Source organism: Podarcis gaigeae, assembly GCF_964106915.1.
Source record: "Podarcis gaigeae genome assembly, chromosome: 11".
NCBI classification, from domain to species: domain Eukaryota; kingdom Metazoa; phylum Chordata; class Lepidosauria; order Squamata; family Lacertidae; genus Podarcis; species Podarcis gaigeae.
This window is the reverse complement of record NC_139687.1, coordinates 386,056-391,179: the sequence shown is the minus strand read 5'-3', so window position 1 is coordinate 391,179 and position 5,124 is coordinate 386,056. Positions and strand designations below refer to the sequence as shown.

The 5,124-nt window shown below is 46.6% G+C and overlaps 1 long non-coding RNA gene across 1 annotated transcript; it reads right to left on the bottom strand.

Annotated features, from left to right (window-relative positions):
- Positions 1-101: 101 nt before the first annotated feature.
- Positions 102-3,893, bottom strand: LOC310826820. The gene is made up of 3 exons (XR_014555991.1): positions 3,538-3,893; positions 2,468-2,620; positions 102-191 (listed from the first exon to the last, which is right to left on the bottom strand). It is a non-coding gene; the product is annotated as an uncharacterized lncRNA (long non-coding RNA).
- Positions 3,894-5,124: the final 1,231 nt, after the last annotated feature.

The window sequence follows — 5,124 nt, the reverse complement described above, 5'->3', positions numbered from 1 at the left end:
CTCAAGGATGTAAGTGTGCAAAGTGTTTCAAGAACATTTTTATTTTTACAAGATTTAGGCTCTGATATACAAAACCTTTTTGTTTTATGCATAGTTATACATACCTTCACCAAATTCATTTAGAATAATTGCTATCCTCTTGTTGTGCTGTTCCGTCAAAATATAATTAAGAAGAGTGGTTTTTCCAGCACCTAAAAAAACAGAACAAACATTTTATTCAAAAAAAAAGCATAAATACATATACATATACAACTTAGAAATAAAAATATGCTTTCAAATAGAACTTTACAGACAGTGACCAGAACATCCTGAAATGTTAATCTTAATTTCTGATCTCTTCACAAACATTGCACATATTGTCTTAAGAAGGACCTCATGTTCTTAATATAAATTTATGGGACACAGCACATTTTTCAGGTTACACTAAAAACATTTCTTTCTTTGCTTCATCATGTAATTTTAACACCCTGTATATGTGTGTGTTTTGATCACTACAAACTCATTTCCCAGTATTTATAAACAACTACAGTGGTGCCCGGGGGACACAGGTGGCGCTGTGGGTTAAAGCCTCAGCGCCTAGGACTTGCTGATCGAAAGGTCGGCGGTTCGAATCCCTGTGGCGGGGTGCGCACCTGCTGCTCGGTCCCAGCGCCTGCCAACCTAGCAGTTCGAAAGCACCTCCGGGTGCAAGTAGATAAATAGGGACCGCTTACCAGCGGGAAGGTAAACGGCGTTTCCGTGTGCGGCTCTGGCTCGCCAGATGCAGCTTTGTCACACTGGCCACGTGACCCGGAAGTGTCTCCGGACAGCGCTGGCCCCTGGCCTCTTAAGTGAGATGGGCGCACAACCCCAGAGTCTGTCAAGACTGGCCCGTACGGGCAGGGGTACCTTTACCTTTACCTTACAGTGGTGCCCCACAAGACGAACGCCTCGCAAGACGAAAAACCCGCTAGACGAAAGGGTTTTCCGTTTTGGAGGCGCTTCGCAAGACGAATTTCCAAATGGGCTTGCTTCGCAAGAAGAAAGCCCATAGAGAAATCTCCGGGGACCTCTTTTAAATGCTAGCGGTGGGGAGCAAAGCCTTTCCCCCCCCTCTGTCCTTCAGAAGAGGTCCAGGAAGGCCGGCGGGGGCAAAAGGCTTTGCTCCCCACCGCCAGCATTTTAAAAGCAGTCCGGGATAGCAGGGAAGCGCTTCCCGCTATCCCGGATGGCTTTTGAAGGCAGGCGGGGAGGAGCAAAGATTTTTGCCCTCGCCGGCCTTCCTGGACCTCTTCTGAAGGCCGGAGGGGGGGAAAAGGCTTTGCGTTTCTCCGCTGTCCCGGAGGGCTTTTGAAGGCAGGCGGGGGGAGCATTCTCCGCTGTCCCGGGGCGATTTAAAAGCTTCCCCCCCCCTGCCTGCCTTCCCGGGAGAGCGGAGAAACGCAGCACTGCGTTTCTCCGCTGTCCCGGGAAGGCAGGCGGGGGGGGGGGAAGCAAAGACTTTCGCCCCCCACCGGCCTTCAGAAGAGGTCGGGGGACAGACTGTCCCCGGACCTGGTCTGAAGGCGGTTTCCATAGGAACGCATTAATTGATTTTTAATGCATTCCTATGGGAAACCGTGCTTCGCAAGACGAAAAACTCGCAAGACGAAAAGACTTGCGGAACGAATTAATTTCGTCTTGCGAGGCACCACTGTACACCGAACTATGGAAAACTCCTAGATTGGATATCATGGCATATCTTCAGAAACTTATGAAACCAACTTTGAAACTAGGAAATAAACTTCAATGTACTTTGGTCAAATTTCTGGGGGCTAAAAAAATGCAATTTTAATAAGTTCTTGATTCAATTAAAGTTATAGAAATGTCTTTGAGGTAAAAATAATGATGTTTCTTAGTGGTCAAGAAGCGCACCATGACTCTACCCCCTTCAAAGATGCCAAGGCACCATCATCACCTTGCTGTCATAGAACTCAAAAACTTATCTGTGATAGCAATTTAGCCCTGTACAGATGCTCCAATCCTGCAAAGTAGGGAATCAGCATCATGACTGATACTTGCATCTTGACTTCTGATTTACCTAGAGATTATACAATGCATGTAAGCTTCTGTGCAAATTAGGTGATGGGCTGCTGCAAACTAATTCTCCATCTCACAATGAGAACCAGTATAAGGCATTTCTTTGCTTCTAAATGCAGGCTTGATGCTCCAGCAACTGACCTGAACATCCTTGCTCTCTAATCATATCACGTCAACAGCACAGGGATTTAATTCATAACACAATTTACTTATTTTTTTACATTAGTTTAAATTTCTTACATGAACTCTACTATACTCTTCTCTAGTATAGAGCATATACAAGGAAAACAAGACAAGTGCAAAAATTGATGTAATACTACTTTTAAATAAAACAAAGCATAGTTCCATATAATAATAAAAATGCATTATTAAGCACCCTACAGTGACAATTTGGCATACAGTTTATTACCTAAATAGCCAGTAATAATGGTAACAGGAATCTTATATGGAATATCCTGTCCTGCATGGTCCTTTATCTGCTGTTCTCTTATTGGAATCAGCTCAGGGCAATCCTCTTCTTCCTCCACAGTAGAGCCTTCCATTTCTGAGTCACTATAACCACCTGCCAATCAAAGACAACAGTTAAAACCAATGGGGAAGGGCTCAAGAAGGGAAGCCTTTACACACTAGGAACCAGAGGGCTGTGAATAAGAGACCCTGAAACCCTAACTCTTCACAACCATGTGTGCTATGTCTCATTTTTGCCCCTCACATATTCCTCATTGAAGCATCATGCAGTTTCCCCCTAAATCTATATAAAAGCCAGTCTCCTACCTTGCAGCACAATAAAGCAAAACAATCCAGAATGGAGCCATTCAGATAGGAAGAGGCCAGTTGCTCAATGCCTTAGGTTTCAATCACTGCATCACTAAGAGCAGGACTTGGTGTGAAGAAGTGTTCCACTTTACTTTCTCCCACAATACTGAATGGCTGCCATTCACTCCATTGGGTCAGGTCAAGTTCTGCACTTGAACACAGCCTCACAGCAAGGAAAAACCTGCAGACCATGTGATCGCTGACATCAACACTGTGTGCAGTACCTACCTCCACTGAAGGCATAGCTGGGGGGGGGGGAGGGACATGCACCTGTCACCATTCTGTCTGGCTCTCTTGCAGATTTGGAATGCCTCAACAACAGTTGTTTTAAACTACTTTCTTTTGACCCCAAGTGTTCAGAAAATTCTGTCAAAATCCTCAATCACTGAAAACTAGGAAGTTACATCAGGGAGAATCTTTCATGCGGCTGAAATATTTTGCAAAATTACAAAGAACATTATTTTTTCCATCTTATTTTTAAAAGTCTAAAGTAAAATATTTAATGAAAGTATTTTGCAAAAATATATTCTGATTATATCTACTTTTAGTTTAGCGTTTTTATTTGTTTACCTGATTGGGGGGAGGTCGCTGCTCCCCCAACCCTTCCTTAGTAAAGGGCAAATATCCAGTGCTCCAGACGGCACATTCAGAGGGTGTTCTCACCAGGGGCGAAAGCTGCCCTCCATTTACTGAGAGGAGCGAGGCCTGGAGGCTGAAGAATAATGTCGTCACCCTTTTCGACTCTTCGGAGCCAGAGATAATGCCTGAGGTGAGGATTAGAAACGCCAAGCAGATTCCGAATCGGGTCCCCGAAGGCGGGGGGTCGGGTCCCTCGGCGGAATTCCTCGCTCCCTCGCGACCCCAAAGGAGATCCGGAAGCCCCGCGCAGATCTCGCGGGACCCCGCTGCGCGAGGAAGCCCCGCCACACTCTGCACATGCGCAGGAGTTCGTGCAGAAGAGGCACCTATTGGACGGACAGCCGCCCTGCCTTCTCTCGCGCACCTGCAAGCTCCGCCCCGTCGCTTCCTACCCAGCCAAGCACGCATGCGCGCCTCAGCTTCCTTCCCAGGCGAGGAACGTCGGTTCCTTCCTGCTGCGAAGGGCCGCGTCATCGGAGACGTCAGAGGGCATCTTGGCCTGTCGGCATCGGCGTCACAGGAAGAAGGTTCGGGGAGGCAGCGGACCCCTCCTCTCACTCAAGGAATTCTGGGCCCTGTAGTTTACAGAGCTTCAGCTCCCGGCGAAACTTCACAAACCAGAATTCTATAATTGCACCTTTTTAAAAAGAAACACACACACCCTTCAGTGAATTAAAAAAAAAGATTTTAAAATCAATTGTGAAAGACTTGGTGCTTGGGTGGATTGTTCTGCGCGGCAATACCAGGCCCCTTATTGTGGATGGAGCACAGTGGGGTGGATGTTCCTGCAGAAAAGGTGCTTTGCCCATAGCTAAGGGTGGAAAGAGCAATGGGTTGGTAGCATTAGAAGCACCCATCTGAAATGGCAAATTCTTCCATCCAGCCATATGGAGCTATGCTCCATTCCTGAATCAGAGAAGCTGGTTATAGCTGCTGATTTGAAAATAAGGGATCAGCAGCCTCACCTGTCCCGGGGACAGTCTACGGGTTATCTAACAATCTGGGATAGCAGCGGGAAGCAGCGGGAAACAGCGCTGGAATAAGGGGATTTCCCACAAAAAAAGGGAAGGTTGACAGCTATGAGTTTGGTTTTCACGTGGCTTTGAAAAAGTGCCAATAGTCTCCAAATCAGCCCCACACGGAAAGACGGCTGCTCATGAACACTGCTTCGTGTGAGTCCCGTCAGGCAAACTGTGAGTGGGGATGTAGCAAGGGCAGGGCCGCAGGGGTGGCTGGCCATCAATGGTCAGAGAGAATTGAGCGGAGGCAGGGCCCAGTGAAAGCAAGGAAGATTTTATTTTTCATTTGCAACAGAGGGGTGAGGAGGACCTGGAACAAGGGTGTGCAATAACTTTTAAAGATTTTGGAAATTGCCCAGTCCCTTGGTCAAAGACTACCCAAAAGTATCATACACATGTCACAGAAAAAGGCAGTCTAAAACAGAAATTCAAAAATGTGGCTTGTCTCCTGTCTGACAAAATTGGTCACCGGTGGCCTCTTTTGAGATGGTAAATACCTTAGTTCTTGAATCCAGGTAACAGGCAGTGAATGTCCTATGTGAGTGCCTGTAGGCGGTTGGAGGATGGATAATAATAATAATAATTTCCCAGG